Source organism: Vicugna pacos, chromosome 4, assembly GCF_048564905.1.
Source record: "Vicugna pacos chromosome 4, VicPac4, whole genome shotgun sequence".
NCBI lineage: Eukaryota > Metazoa > Chordata > Mammalia > Artiodactyla > Camelidae > Vicugna > Vicugna pacos.
In genome coordinates, this window is record NC_132990.1 from 62,591,680 (window position 1) to 62,608,161 (window position 16,482).

The window sequence follows — 16,482 nt, forward strand, 5'->3', positions numbered from 1 at the left end:
GCCATTTTTATCTGTTGTTTTATAATTTGCCTGTTCATATCCATGGCCTGTTTTCCCATTGGTACATTCATTTTCCTTATTGATTTGTAAGAGGTCTTTGCTTAACATTTTTCTAGTGGAATTATTATTTTCTTCCCTATTCCTTTACTCTGAATCAGATAATCCTAAATTCTTTCTTTTCCTCGGTCCCATATACTTCCAGATTTACCGTCTTAGGGTTGTTTCAAAAATTCTTTCTTTTATAACACACACAACCCTGGCCTAGCATGGAATAGTTTCCCACCAACATGAAGTTAGTCCGCAGTCTTCTGTATTCTTGTTTTAGAATAAACGTCACATCCTTTTTCCCTCTTCTCATTACAAATGCCCCACCCACTTCTTCCTTTGGACTGTTGCCCTGGCCTCATAATTGTTTACCTCTCCACTAGTGCCTTCCTTTTTATTCATCCTGCAGTGTATCAGTGAGAAAACACCAGGGTGTGGATGACACAGCTTTACAGCCATTGTTGCTAAGGGTGACCTTTCGCTTGTTCAGTCAAGTCTAGACTTCTTAGCCTAGCATGTAAGAACTGCTCCATTCAGTTCCAAAGAACCTTTTTCACTGTTGCCTTATGCTCTTATTATATCAGTCTACCATGATTAATTCTGTTTTCTACCAGAGCCATTTCCCTTCGTCACGTCCTTTTGGTGAAATCTCACCCATTTTCAACACCCATTTCAAGAGCAACCACCTTGTCAAAGTCTTCACAGATTCCTCAAGTCAGAATGACCTTCTCTTTCCTCTTTCATAAGCATTTTTCCTGTTCGTGTTTGAGTATTTAGGACATTTTGCCTGTATCACTGTCCCGTATATGTGGAGCTCTCCATAGTCTGAAACTCTGATCTAAGCTCGAGTCCTGGAGTTTATGTGTAGTGACATTCAGTGTGGGCTTGCTGAATCTGTTAGTGCTCGGTGAATGCTTGACATTAACAATTCCTCTGGATGTGCAGTTAACTCAGGGGTCAACTTAAATTTAGTGGCCATTTAGTACTTGCTGGAGCAAGGCTGATTACCACTACATGCACCAACACTTTTGGAGAGGAGGTATTTTCCACAGTCTGTTTGTAGCATGGATTTTCAAGCCTCATTTTTGATTTGTTAGCAGATGACTCCATAGTGGTCCCTCAGTCAATGGATCCTTTGAGTGTGAGGATATTTTAAGTGAATTCAGCCTCAAAATTCCTGCTCCAAACAAATCTTCATAAGTCGTGCTCATTTATGGGGAATGGGGTCAATTGTAGAAATTTACTTTTCTAGTTCTTTTTAAGAAACTTTAAAAGATATATAATAGCCAGTAGTTATTGACAGTTTGATACATGTCATGCAGTATTTTAAGTACATATGTAAGTTAATTTAATTCTCATAACACTTCTAAGAGATAGGTACAATGATCATTTTCATCATAGACATGGGAAACTAAAGCAAGCCACACACAGTGAATAAGTGAAGGAACCAGGATTTGAATTGAGACAGTTGGATTTCTGAACTCACACCCTGAAGTGAACTCTGAGCTATATTTTTACTACCACCAAGGAGGTAAGTCAGTTCCAAGCCATTCAATCAATATAAATTACGTTTTCAGCAACCTTAAGTTTTAAGGGACAGAAGGACAAAAAGGAGAAGAGTTAGATGGTAGAAATTTTTGGCTAAGTCTACAGTTAGGAGAATTAAAAACTGTATTCACTTACCATCTTACACCACTCTTGATTTTCTTGCTAGAACACCTGATGCTCTGGAAGGCACAAAGATGCAGAAAGATGATAAGATATAACTTAGAAGGAACATTACAGAATTTACAGTTTCATGCTGCTATGCTGAGCATTCTGTGTCACGAAGGTAAGCTTTTTTGGTGGATTTTAACATCTATGATAATCATTTAATGAGAATGGGCATTCGGATTTCTCTGCTATTGACATTATGATGCCATATTCTAGTAGGGTAAGACCTTATATCTATTTTAAAGCAGAAAAATAAATCCTTTGATTAGTTTTCCCTACTGTGTGTAGAACTTGCATTATGAAATGTGTGACGTAATGGTTCTCAGCGTGTGGTCTGGGAACCCCTAGGGGGTCCTTAAGACCCCTTCAGGAAGTCCATGAGGCAAAGGCTATTTTAATAGAGGTGCTAGGATGCTATTGGGCTTCTTCACTTGCATTCTCTCAGGAGCACACAGTGGAGTTTTCCAGAGGCAGTAAGTTGAATGCAGATGCAGACCTGAGAATCAGTTGACTTTTATTAAGCCAAACTTTAAAGAGATTTGCAAAATGTAAAACATTGCCACGTTTCTCATTAAATTATTTTTGTTTTGGAAAAATACTTATTTTTCATAAAAATATGTTGTTCATGTTAACCCATTAATATGTAATGGGTCTATTACTACTATTTAAAAATAAATACTCTCAAATAATCAGTTTTAACTTGTAATCCATTCCATATTGATAGGTATAACTCATGTAAACAAAAGCTCTTTTAGATCTTCTCTGAATTTAAGTGTAGAGGACCAAAGAGTGTGAGAACAGCTGATACAGAGAGACTGGAACATATCCAAGTCCTAGCGTCTAAGATCATGATTTCAACCTTGTGTATGTGCTGAAATATTTATAACTTGGAATATATTCACTTAATTATTCACGTATTCAGTGGATATTTATTGAACTCTTGCTGTGTGCCAGGTGCTGGGTGAAGCATTGGGGGTACAAAGGGAGCAAAACAGCCAGCTTTCATTCATTCCTGCAGCTTTCCCTTTATCAGCTATACCCAGGGTCTACTCTAGTCTTAGTAGAGGTTCCAAAGGGTTTATAATCTAGAGAGGCAAGACACCTGTGTGGAATCTTTAAGCAAATCAGTTGCAATGTCATCGTTAGCAGTTCTCATGATGTTAGGAGCTCAGAAAAAGGAGAAATAAGCATGGGCTGGTATGATAAGGGATTCTGGAACTGGTCTTAAACCCAGAAGGACAGGCAGGCTTAAGAGAGGCTCAATTGAGAGGAAAGGGCCAGGCTGGGTGGTGGGTGAGATGAGCAGGCTTGTGAAGGTGAGATCATTGCTCACTGTTGGGATGTAGGGAAGGGAAGGGGCCTGCCTAATGGAAGAGTCTTATGGAGGGGAACTCCTGGTCCAAGACTGGGTTTTTTTTTTTATGTAGTTGATGGAAACCTCCTATGTCTTACAAGCTGCTGATCATCATTTTTTCTCTCTTGAGAATCATTACAAGTCTATGCCATCATTCAGTATTTCCCAGACTTGCCAGATCCTAAAGTTTCCCAAATAACAAGAATTATCTGGAAGTACTTGTTAAAGACACAAGTTCCAGGGCTCCATCCAAGATGTACTGATCTGGGGAGGGGCCTAGGGTTCTGCATCTTTATTAGGCATACTAGGGGATTTTCTTTTTAATAATTATATGCAAGTTTGAGAAATATAACTCAACCCATTACCAATTGTTCCATCTCTGATGAAGCACACTGATGAGAAACTTAAAAAAATAAAAAAACCCACTGTGACCTAATTAATAATAACAGCAAAATGATAGAAACAAAGATAAACTAACAATAATTAGAATTAAATTAGAAGAGTTTTTGGTCCATACTTACCCCTTCAGTTGCACCATTTTTTCCATAGCCCAAGAATCAGCTAGGAAAATCACATCTGGCTCCATTAACAATGTTTTGCTAGTTTCAAGATGCCAAGAACACAGCATTGCAAACTTAGGGGTGTGTTTATTGGTGGGGTGGAGGGAAGAGTGACATGGCTTGCTTTGGAGAAAAAGATAACATTTGTGATTGCTTTGGGCTGTCACTGTTTGTTCAGATCACAGCCAAAGTTGAGGGCATCCCATTGAGGCTACATGGGAAATAATTCTCTTAGCTCTGCTTAACTGGAAACTTTGGGAGGAAGCAGAGAAACAAAATCACACGAGGGCTCTCATTATTCCTGAGAACTTTCTAAGTAAATGCGAAGTATGTGATGTTTGATTCCACAGGAAAATCAATTTCTTTTTACTGAGAAGGTGTTGATGTTTTTCCACTTGTGAAATCATGGACTCCACGTCTTGGAGGCTCACAGGGCCAGAAAATCTGTGAGAGGCATTTGGCTTTACTGCTTACTCTCTCTGCTCTTCCTCACACAACCACTCCCAGAGGGAACTTGGAGCTGCCTCTGGCACTGTCTTGCTTTGTGACCGTGGGCAGGCCCCTTGCGCTTTTTGGGCCACAGCTTCCCTATTTGTTTGAAAAAAGGCGTGCTTTTAATTTGTTGTATTGAACTACTTGCTAATAATCTAATACCTCAATTCGGTTTCTCCTGAGAGCAAAGCCTAAGGCAAGGATTTCAGTGAGAAGTTTACTTGGGAGGTGACCCCAGGAAGTAGAAAGGAAGGAAGGGAGAAAAACCAGTAAAGACTATGTCAGTGAACTGGTCACTGTTGTGGGCAGCTGGAGCTCAGTCCCTAAGGGACCCTCTTTCAATCCACGTAGTTCAGTAGTTCTTAACTGAGTGATTTTTCTCTCTCAGTGGCATTTTGCAGTGTTTAGAGATGGTTACGGTTGTCACAACTGGGAAGTGCTACTGGCATCCAGGATGCTGCTAAACATCCTGCAACACACAAGAAAGCCCCTCACAACAAATAATTATTCAACCCAAAATATCAGTGGTGCTAATGTTGAGAAACCTGCCTCAGAATTGTCCCTTCTATGGATGATAAGCCTAGAGCATCTATCCATCAACTCTCAACCTCTCTGGGTAAGCATTGCCTCTGGGAGTGTGAATGGATTCAGACTAGCAGGCTGCGCTTGAATTAGGGCTGGGCAGCCTTCAATGGGTTTGGGAAAAACCCTGAAGCGAAAAAGCAGAGAGACACACATAGGTGGGGCACAGGCCACGTGCAAGAAATAGCCTGATGTGTGCGGAAGTCAGGCCAAGGTCGAGGGGTTGTGGCTAAGTGTAATTTTCCTAGCTGAGCAATGATTCTGGGCTGTGAAGAGTATGGTACAATTGAAAATAAAATTATAAACCCCCAAACTTCCGTAAATTAATTTGACTGTGAAAATGGTTAAAGGCTGCAAATCCAGTATAGTACAAAGCTGCTATGTGGTGAAATGGTTAAAAACATGGTATCTGGGTCAAGACTAGCTGCCTTAAAATTCTGCTTCCAACACTTTTTAGCATTGTGACCTTTGGTAAATTAATTAATTTCTCTGGCTCTCAGCTTTCTCACCTAGAAAATAGAGTTAATAATGGTTGCCACCTCATAAAGTTGCTGTGAGGGTTAAATTTTATTTGTATATGTATGTGTATGTATATATATCTATATATTAATGTAACATATATATTTAATGCAACATACATAAACTACTTAATGTAACATATTAACAGTACTTGGCATTTGGTGAGCTGACTGACTGGTTGGCTGTTATCATCATCCCAGGGCTTGGGTTCTGGGCTTGGGAAAATGCAGCATTAATCTAGTTTGGCATAATTGTACCCATTTTGCAGATGATTAAACAGATTCAGCAAGGTTAAGTGACTTTTTCAAGAACTTAAAACAAAATAGCAGATGTATGATTGGAATTCTGGCTCTGATGCCCACACTGTCTCCAGTTCATCACAGTGGTTTCATAAAATATTCAGTTGCATGGTTTAGAGCCAGCGGCTTATTGGATAGGAATCGGAGGTGAGAAAATTGAAAAGTCCAAACCATTGATTCACTTTGAATTGATTGGCATCCTTTAGTTTACTTTTAGGAACTTCTTTTTTAAAACAAGGAAACAAAAATAGGTCATTGTTTAAGGCCCCTTTTGGAAAGTAACAGTGAAAGGTGCTTTGGGCAGATCAGTTTTCATGGTGTGTGATGGATATTACTGGTGCTTGCCAGAAAAGACCTCCCATCATAGTACAGCATGCAGTCCCATATATGGGGTACTCCTGACATGTGTCCCATTTAGAATTCCCTGGAGTTTGGGTTGTCTGTCTAAATACTGCTTTAATACTGACTTCACATTTGGACACATTGTAGCTAAAATTTCATTAACTGAAAAGTAGACTTCCCCAGAATTTATTCCCTATTTTATTTTAAGAGAAAGAGAGAACTCATTTTTTTAAAAAATCTAGAATTAATCAGTTTCTTGGAGCGTTCTGGTCAGTTGAATTCATCTCAACATATACGTTTCAGGCTCCCGCTATGTGCCAGAACCTGGGACAGAGTTGCACACAAGACAGAACACTAACCCTAGAAGAAGCCACATAGACTCTGTTAGTGTGTTATTTTTCCAGTTGTAAGAGCTCTTTTTTTTTTTCCAGTTGTAAGAGCTATTTTTCCAGTTGTAAGGGTCTCTACCCTCCCAGCTCAACTAGGAAATACTCAATGTTAGGAAACTACTTGAATAGACAACCCCAATTTCAGGGAACTCAGGAGCTCCCTCAGCCTGCTGTAAGGATACATGTAGAAAAAAAGGAAGACTAGAATCCCGGTCACACAGATAGATCCCTAAAAGATTGGCTCATCATGGGAGCACTGGAAGGCTCAGGGCCCTCCCGGAGCACTGCTTGACTACTGCTACTGTCTTAGCTACCACTAACACATTTCTCTTTAATGACAGTCGTGCCTGTTAAGGGTCAGGCACTGTGCCACTCTCCAGTTCTGATCATTTGTCCCTTTTTCATATTGTCTTCTACTTCTTGGCTATTACTCTGCCTTCCTTTACATGTGTGCTTTGGCTTCTGGCTCTTTAATAATTTCTCAGCTTGCTGTGCCTGGATTACAAATGTTACAGAATATCCGATTGGCCCACTTCGTTGACTCATTTAACTAGTATTTATGGTCCTCCTGTTATATGCCAATGTTGAACTAGGTTCTGGGGATTTCAAATTTAATGAGAGTGGTGAGTCCTAAAGTGTGTGTGAGTGTGTTAGAAAGAGAGAGAGAGGATGTGTGAGTGAGCTAGACCAGTACACTAACATGATCCAGTTTTCACTTTAAGAAGATCATTTTTCATGAATGGAGAATGCATGAGGGGTGCGGAGGAGGAAGCAAGAAAGTGATGAGAGCAGGAGGAGCCTATTCTGGTAATCCAGGTGAGGATGATAGTTTGGATCACAGTGCTGATAGCAGAAATGAAGAAAAGAGGAAAATATGAGAGTTTATTGTTGGTTGCTTGGATTTTGGATATTAGTGAAAGGGTGATTTCTGGTTTGAGCAGTCGAGTTGATGGGGTGACAATTTTTGAGGAGGGTTAGAGAATGGGAGGCATGGAGGGGAACAGAAGATGTTAAAATTAAAAGTTTGGGACAGTTTTTTTTCTTTCTCATCTTTTTTAAATTAAAGTATAGTTGAATTACAGTGTTGCGTTAGTTTCAGGTGTACAGCAAAGTGATTCAGTTATATATACACATATATATAAAGTTTTGGATATTTTAAATTTGAAATAACAGGGGAAATTAATTTGAGTTTGGAAGAGTGGATCTCAGAGGAGCTGTCTAGAGTGGAGACAAAATTTGGTAGTTCTAGCGTATAGATGGCACTTAAAGCCATGGTTATGAAAGAGATAATGGAAGGAAAGACCATAGAGGGAGACCAGAAAGATCCTCCAAAGAACCCTAAGTTTGAAGGTGAGGAGGAGCCATCTAGGTGATCAACTGGGACTGAGGAGGATGTCCCAGTGTGGTGAGAGAAAAAAACCAGGTGATTGTGATGTTATGGAAGCTGAGAGAGAAGCATGTGTCAGGGAAGTATTCAACTGTGACAAATACTGAGAGACTGAGAAAGATGAGGACAAAATGAAGTCCATTGGATTTAGAAATATGGAGGTTATTGATTGATTACCTCAACAAGAGCAGTTTCTGTTGAGTGGTGGGGGTTGGAAGGCAGAGTAGAGAGTATTGAGAATAAAAGTTTGAAGCAAAATTTCCCATTTGTCCCACACTTAGTCTTATCCTGCTGTCCCTACCATAGTAGCAAGCAGTGTCATGAATTTTGTGTGTATCCTTTTGATTCATTTGAAATACACATATAGAGATAAATATCCAGTACTTTCTCTGCATTTAAAAAATTTCTAGAAAAATACAGTAAGTTGAAAATCAGTAAGAGGAAGCAAGAATTTGGAAGTATTGTGTGTCCATAACTCTAGGCAAGTGTGGCTATGATTGGGGGATAGAGGATGGTGCGGAGGGGTCAAGACTTGCCTTTTTAATAAGAGCAGATATTTGAGCATGTTTGCCAGTTGGTAGAGAGGGAGACCAGTGACGTTCCAGAAGGGGCATAACTAGGGAGTGAAGTCTTTCAGAAGGCAAGGATGGATCCATGGGATGGAATTCAAAGCCCAAGAGGAGGGTTGGCCTTTGTTAGGCCCAAGGACACTTCCTCTATCATGGTAGGGTAAAACAAGGAGAACATGAGTACAAGTACCCAAGGCTTGAGCATGGGTGGTGAGAAGCTGAAGGAGTAGTTTGCTTCTGGTGACTTGTGTTTTTCTCAGCGTAGTATGAGGCAGGGTCATCAGCTGACACTGTGGGTGGAGGAGAAGATGTGGGAGGCATAAGGAGAGAGGTTATTCACCTCTACAAGTGAGGAGGTGAGCCTGGGAGAGAAAGATGGTTAGCTCCCTAGGGAGATGTGAGAACCCATTGGTACTTGGGACTGTTAGATTCACGTGACTCCATCAGCTCAGTTGTGTGTGCGTGTGATTGTTTTCTCCAGCAACATACAGCTGCTTGCAGCCAGCCTCAGATGGAGGGGGCTGTGTGTGAGGAAGTTGAGGCTATTTCCTAGGAAGTAATTAAAATGAAGCTCATGAAATCATGGATGGGCAGGAAGGAAGTCAAAGGAGATTAAGGGATGATGAAAAAAATGGTAGAGACGGAAGAATAAGGTCAAAGAATTGTGGTAGTAGGGTTGGTTAGAGCTGTTCTGAAACATGTGATTTGGAGTGATGGGAGGTGGTGGTCAGAATAGGGGTGTTTAAGTTGATATTTCACAAATAATACATTGTTTTGTTGGAGGAGAGATCCAGGATGTAACTGTGAGAGTGGGTAGCTAATAGAATGGAGGACAAGGTGAAGGACCTGAGAGACCAGGGCACTGGATGTTTCATTGTGTGGATGTTGAGCCCAGTGAGAATGATACAGAAGTTGGGGTGAAGAGGAAAACTGAGCCAGGAGCTCAGGTCTTTAAGGATTAATGGAGTGGTCAGGAGATTAGTAGATACAGCAACAAGGGGGAGGTGTGAGTTCACAAGAGCCTGAGTGTTTTGTTCTTACATAAGGGTGAGGAAGGGTGTGGGAGAAGAAATGGGGAACAAGGAGGACACCTACCCCATTTCAAGACTGCTGGTGTGGGCTGTGGGAGAACGAAGCACCTCCACTTGGGAGGCCACAGGAGGAATGGTGTCTCAGAACAGCCAGATTACAACTAAAGCAAAAAGGTTAAAAGGCTATTCACCAAGAAAAGTTGATAATTTATTGAAGTTTGCTGACCCCAGAGTAGGATTTTCAGAGGGTTACAGTGGAAGGGTTTGTTAAGGAGGGGCTGAGTTAGATGAGGAGGTATGCAAAGCAGCATGGAGGTCTGCGCCCGCTTGCTCCCTGTCGTCCCTGCAGAGCTAAGTTTGTACACCAGACTAATTCACAAGTCACTGACCATTCTGTAGGCTTGACCAGGGGTAACCTGTCCCTGGTCAAATCCCCTAAAGTCAGATGGTTGTCACTTGGGTACAGAATGTGGCTTCCTATGCTTAAGCTACCTAGAACTGTTTCCCTCAGCAAAGGCTGGTAGGATAGGGTAGGTACTCTTAAGGCAGTAAATTCCTGTACAAAACCTTAAATAATCCCAGCCTCTTTTCAGAACAGCTGTCATCTTGATAGCATGGTCAATAGCTGATGTTTAAACCTGCTTAGTTAATATGACAATATTTCTAAAGTCTAGCTCATATTAGTGTTGGCAGTTTCCGGCATAGATATGTGATTAAGTTATTTTTAAATGCCAAATAAAGTGTCAATGAGATGTCATCTAATCCCCCTTAGATTAGCAAAAATAATAAAAATCGGTAGTACTCATAACTGGTGAAAGCATGGAAGGAAGGTGGGCACTACTATACACTGTTGGGTGGACAGCGAACTGGTTCAGAATTTACGGGTGTACTTTATGATATCTATTAAAATCTTAAGTATTCATATCCACTGACATTAAATTTACTTCCAGGAGTCTAACCTATAAAAATTTCCCACTGTATCTTAGTCACATAAAGATGTATTTTTCAGGAATGTTGATTGTAGTACTGTTGAAATAACAAAAAACTTAAATGTTTGTTCATCAATGGAGAGAAAAATGGTTTGAAAATTAACTCTTTACAAAGAAGTATTAGACAGTAATTTAAAAGAATGAAGAACAACAACAAAGAGATCTGTCAGCATTGACATGAGGATGTTTTTGCTATATTATTAAGGAAAAAAGTAAATTGCAGATGCATATGTATCATTATTGCACTTTTTGTAGAAGAAAGTGTATATGTATTGTATGTGTTTCACCAATTTTAAGGCTTAACATTTTTCATATTTTCATGTCTCTGAAATCAAGATGTGCCTTACAGTGTGTGGTGTGTTACAGTAGAATTCACAGTAGTATTTTTTTTCTCTCTTGGCACAGAAATTAGTGGTGCATTTTACAATTGACAGAGACCTAGGCATGATGAAATATGGTAAATAAATAGACAAGTAGAGAATAGGAAAGAAACATACAAAGGTATGAGCATAGGAAAAAAGATACCCATCGAATAGTTATTTGAAGTTACCTTTAGGGGGATTTAAATGACAATGTGTGGGTGTTTTCCTTCTTCTTTAAAATATTTCTAAGTTTATTTAAAATTTTCAAATGAGATAAAAATGTCCAAATCTTAAGTAAACAGTTTGATGAGTTTTCATGCATGTATATAACCTGTATAATCATCACTCAGAACAGCTTTAGAATATTTCCATCACTCCAGAAATTTCCTTCATATCCAGTCACCCACAAATGTAAACCCTGTTTTGACTTCTATCAACAGATTAGTTTGCCCATTCTGAACATTATATAAATACAACGATATATGAATGTATTCCATTCATCAAATGCAATGAAATGGAATGTACTCTTTTGTAAATCTGTCTTCTTTTGCTTAATAAACTGTGTTTGAGATTCATTCATATTATTGTATGTGGCAGTAGCTTTTTTAATCCCCCATTTTTGCTGCCTAAGTACTTTGTATGAATATACCACTATTTATCCATTTTTCTGTTGAGTGACATTTGAATTCTTTTAATTTGGGACTATTGTGAATAAAGGTGCTACATTCTTCTACCTGTCATTTTGTGGACATATGACCTCAGTTCTCTTAAGTTTATGCCTAGGAGTAGAATGGTTGAGTTACATACAGGGCAAACACATGCTTAGCTTCAGTAGGTATTACCAGTTTTCTGAAGTCTACCATTTTCACTTCTCCCAGCAATTTATGAGATTTCTAGTTGCTTCAAATTCTCACTCATATTTGATGTTGTCAGTCATCCTAATGTTAGCAATTCTGATGCATGTAATATGTCATTGTGGCTTTAATTTCCATATCCCTGACTACTAATGATACTAAACACCTTTTCATATCCTTATTGGCCATTTGGATATTCTTTTTTGAAGTCCTGTTCAATTCTTTTGCCCACTTTAAAATTAGGTTGGTTTGTCTTTTTAATTTATGGGAGTTTCTGTACATTGTAGATGTGAATTCTTTGTCATATATATATGTAGCAAACATCTTCCCAAATATCTCTGGCATTTCTATTCACTTTCATAATGGTGTCTTTTGATGAACAGAAGTTCATAGTTTAAATGAATACCAATACCACAGCTTTTATGGTTGTGTCTTTCATATCCTATGGAAGCCATTTTTGCCTACCTCAAGATCGTGAAGGTATTCTTCTATATTTTATTGCAGAAGTTTAATGCTTTATTATTTACATTTAGGTCCATGGTCCATCTCAAATAGATTTTTATGTATGGTGCAAGATAGGGGGTAAAAATTCATTTTTAATACTATTGTTTCAGCATCATTTATTAAAAAGAACCATTGTTTCTCCACTGAGCCTTTTGTCACAATTCAAATGATCATGTATGTGGCTGTACGGTTAGACCCTACTGCTTTGATTATCTTAACTTTATAGTAAATTGAAATCTGATATTGTTAAGTCTTGCAGTGTGTTCATTTTCTTTAAGGCTGTCTTATTTATTCTAGGTTTTTTGCATCTCCAAATAGATTTCACAGTCAGTTTGCCAATTTTGGCATATAAAATATCTACAGGGATTTTAACGAGGATAAAATTTATTCTTATAGGTCAATTTTGGGGAAAAATTACATCATAATATATTGAGTCTTCTAATTCAGATACCTGAAATATCTCTCCATTTAACTCTTTGATTTCTCATAGCAATGTTTTATAATTTTCAGTGCAGAGGTCTTGTACATCTTTCATTAGATTTAGTCCTAGATATTTGATATTTTGGGTTACTACTTATTGTACATAGTATATTTTTCTGAATTTTGTTTTCTAATTGTTAATAGTATGTAGAAATATAATTGATTTTTATATGTCGACTTTGTATCCAGAAACCTTGCTAAGTTTGTAGACTGTTTACAGTCTTATAATTAAAATATTTGTATCATCTATTAATAAAGACAGTTTCACTTCTTTTCTGAACTTTGCACAATTTACTTCTTTTGCTTACCTTATTGCTTTGGTTTGGACTGCCAGTACAGTGTTGCATGAAAGTACTGGTAATGGACATACTTGTCTTGTTCCCTACCAGTGGGCAAATGTTCAGTGCTTCACCACTGAGCATGATTTTAATTGTAGGCTTTTATAAATATAATTCTTTTGTTTCTTAGTGTGAAATATTCAAAATAATGATGAGTGTTAGTGAGAAATACTTCTCTTTTCCAGATGTTTCTTTCACATGCAGGAAGTTCAGTTTGGATAGCATCATGTCTCTTTTTGCTCTTCAGTTCATTCTGCCATGGGGTAGTGGCATGGGCTTATCTGCTTGGTAAATCTGAGATGAATACAGTGGGACTATTTCTCTCAGCTGCTCCCTTTATTTTCCTCTTGGTGGACCCATGTTCTTGTCCAGGATTCAGGAATGCTACAACAGTCAGTTCCCTCTAGATGAGGAATTTAGCTGGAAGGGCTGGTGTATTTGGCTTTCAAGTCAAGACACATCATCCAACTTGGCCTTTTATAATCACAGAGTTGAAACTTATTTCCCATCTATCTTAATTTTTGTTTTAATTTTCAGTCTGTTTCAGAGCCTGAGTGCAGAAAGGAAGGGCTTACTATTTGTTGTCCCCTCCTAACCCTGAAACTTCAACAGTGGTATCAAGGAATACATACACTTTTTTGTTGCATTATTTTTAGATAAAACAAGTTTGTCACAAATTTTTTTTAATATATAAATCCTTAAGAAATTTTTTTAAAGATCTTATTTATTAATTTTTTTGTTGTGGGGGAGGTAGTTTATTTTTCTAATGGAGGTACCCAGGACCTCGTGCATACTGGCATACACTCTACCACTAAGCTATACCCTCCCCCCAACAAAGAATTTTAAAAATAGATGAAGCTAAGGTATCTTCAAGGTATGATTTTCATGAACCACTTGAGCATCCTTCTTTATTCTGCTTATCCTGGCCCTTTTGCCATTCCCCTTTCCTTCTCTCCACTGTCTTGTTGCACCCTAGCCAGGTTTCATCCCCTTCCCTCCTTGAAGGCTCTGCTGGCCTCTCTCTCAGCACCACCACATCTGCTTAGCTGATTTGTCCTATGGATCCCCTTCTTCCCTAATGGATCGACTGAGGCCCTGCAAAGTCAAATTCCACAGTTATCACAGAAGCTCCACCCCTTCGTTAGACCTTCCTACAATAGGCTCTGAAGTAAATTAACCTCTCAGGGCCTCATTTCCATATCTTCTAAGTTGGAGATAGTAAATAGGACCAACCTCATAGGATACCTGTGAAGATTAAAGTTATTTGGATGTAAAAGCACTTAGATTAATGTCTGGCTCAGTGTGCTCTCATTACATGTTAGCTACTATTGTTAGCTGATATGATCACATTTGTTGGGCTTTTTAATGTATCGTATTAAATATCATATATTTTCTACTTTTATCAGGATATTTTGGGTATGTATAACTTATTTTCCAAATTAGTTTTTAAGCTGTATAAAAGCACATCTTAGTCTTGTACTTGCATTTCTTTTGTGCTAGTTGAATTTACTGTCTGTAATAGAACAGCAAAATGATAATATTGGAATATCTGTATTTTTTTTCCACCTGTATTTCTCAAATACCATTAGCCTGATCCTTTTGAAGTGGTGATATTTTGGGGATAATGGATAACTCTATTATGTGGAGATTTTACTTCTTTAAATATTCAAAGAAAGAGATGAAGAAAGCGTCTCTCAAGAAATAGAATAAAAACTAATTTGGTTCCTGAAAATCTGGGTAAGAGTCCTGGTTTTTTCATTTAGTATTTATTAGCTAGTTGATTTTCATCTTTGATTCTCAGTAAAATAGGGACAGTAAGGCCTCTTTTTTAATGCAGCCTTTAGCTTTCTTCTATATTTTTAATATTCAGATTAAAAATAGCAAGAAATCTTATTTACTGAAAAAAAGTACTACTTAAAAATAGCTAGACTACCAGAATACTGTAAATCTGTACCACAACCACTAGTACGCATGCGTGTGTTAAGTATGACATTGTTGAGTTAACAATTCCAGAAAAGATTATAGACCAATGTTTACCAAAGAAGATTCCCTGGAGGTGCTAATAGATGCTCCTGGGTTGGGGAGAGGGTTAGAATAAATGAAAACTTGCAGAACTTCAACATCCACAAAATGATAATCAGTTGCTTTGCATGAGGCACAGTTTGCACTTTTATGGACAAGAACTGTTTGCATTACTGTCACATTTTTACAACTTTCAGGGTTGTAAAAAATATCAGAGACCACAGAAGCTTGAAATAATTCGAATTTATGAGCTAGTCAGTAATTTCACTAAATTTTAGTCTTTCACAGTCTTTCACTGTTTTCTCAAATAGAATGCTATTCTTACTAATCTTGTATTTAAAAGGAGTGTTGAATTAAGTATTTTAAAAGTATGTGAATATAGAGTTCATTGACTGAGTATTTGGATAGAATATTTTCAGTTTAAAAGAAATTTGAACTAAAAAGAAAAAAATTCTATGTAGGAAGTTTTTTTTTAAAAGGTGATTTCATATTCTATTCAAGTTAATAAATATTTCATGAGTAACTACCATGTGATTCAAAGAGGAATAATAATGATATCTTGTCTTTATTGGGTGCCAATAATGTTCTACTACTCACAGTGTTGGGTTTGGCCCCATGTTTGAATAGGACCTTATGTCTGATAGTATATTTCTGGAAGTCTGGATAATTCAGTCCAGAAAATAGCCATAAAAGGGTTTTCATAATTCACATAAAATTCACTTAAAGTCCCCTTTACTGGTATAAATGGAAGATATGTTTTCATGCCCCTTCAGTCACCATCTAGTCTCTGTATCCAAACTCCCCTGGGTAGCTGATTGAAGAAAAATATACAAATCTAAGAACAAATCATAATTTTCTTGGAGCAGTGCATTCTGAATTCCTATTTTAGAAAGAGATGTTCATTAAAAACCTTTTAATTATTGTAAAGAAGTTCAAATCCTCACATTTCAAACCTCTTTTATTTAAAACAAGATCTTTGCTGTGTTTTTACATAACTAAAAAGTCCATTAATGTGTTTTTCTCAAAACAAAAAACTCTTTGTCCTCAAAGGTTAATTCAGGCTTCTCACTTAGAACGCTCCTGGCAGCCTTCTATCTAACTCAAGTCATCAAGATTTAATCATAATAATAAAATAAATACAATACAAGAGATGTGTTTGAGTGTGAGGCACTGTATTGCCACTGGATTGAGTTGGGCCAATTATAAGAGTGTGTAGGGCTTTCACAGAACCCCGAGCTAAGGGGTCCAAGTTGTGATTTTAAAATTATTCTGTTTTATTCATGGTTCTGTCTCTTCTTACTAGAAGCTATTCCTTCTCATTGTTTTTGGTGGATTTGCCTCTGAAGTCTTCTTCTTTGAGTTTGTTACTTGTATTGTTAGAATAGATGCTGCCATGGTCAAAGCCCATGCCCTGGCCCATAGTACCTGTCACTCAGCATTCACAGACGTATTTTATACGCGATTCCAACATACTGGATACTTTCTTCTCACAGTTAACAATATTGAGAAATTCAGATAGAGCCAGTGGCCTGGTGGTTCTCTTTGTGGGTGAATTTAGGATATGTATATGTGGTATGTAAATACGTACATTTGAACATGTATGAAGTCACCAGTAATATATAGCAGATACGGCAAGTATTTTCTATAAAGG

At 37.9% G+C, this 16,482-nt stretch overlaps 1 long non-coding RNA gene across 1 annotated transcript in view; it reads left to right on the forward strand.

The window, feature by feature from the left end:
- The first annotated feature begins 1,770 nt into the window (after positions 1–1,770).
- The window catches only part of LOC116280353 (uncharacterized), a 103,077-nt gene continuing 88,365 nt past the window's right edge, over positions 1,771–16,482 (forward strand). The window contains exon 1 of the long non-coding RNA XR_012072219.1: positions 1,771–1,876. This is a non-coding gene — a long non-coding RNA (uncharacterized lncRNA). The remainder of the gene's footprint in view (positions 1,877–16,482) is intronic.